This window comes from Arachis duranensis, unplaced genomic scaffold, assembly GCF_000817695.3.
Source record: "Arachis duranensis cultivar V14167 unplaced genomic scaffold, aradu.V14167.gnm2.J7QH unplaced_Scaffold_354584, whole genome shotgun sequence".
Lineage (NCBI taxonomy): Eukaryota > Viridiplantae > Streptophyta > Magnoliopsida > Fabales > Fabaceae > Arachis > Arachis duranensis.
The window spans coordinates 1,185,032-1,185,385 of record NW_026264910.1 but is presented as its reverse complement, the minus strand read 5'-3'; positions in this window follow the sequence as shown (position 1 = coordinate 1,185,385).

Sequence of the window (354 nt, the reverse complement as noted above, 5' to 3'; positions counted from 1 at the left end):
ATCAGGATTGATTATAAGAAGCAAAAGAACATGAAATCAGTACTTGTTTTGCAGTAATGGGGAACAGGTTGAGGTTTTGGAGATGCTCTATCTTCTGAACCTCTGCTTTCCTACTGTCATCTTCTTCAAGCACGCAAGGCTCCTTCCATGGCAAGCTGTATGTAGGGTTTCACCGTTGTCAATGGCTACCTCCCAGCCTCTCAGTGAAAATGTTCAACGCGCTCTGTCACAGCACGGCTAATCATCTGTCGGTTCTCAATCGGGTTGGAATAGAATCCAGTGATTCTTTTGTGTCTGTCACTAACGCCCAGCCTTCAGGAGTTTGAAGCTCGTCACAGTCATTCAATCCTTGAA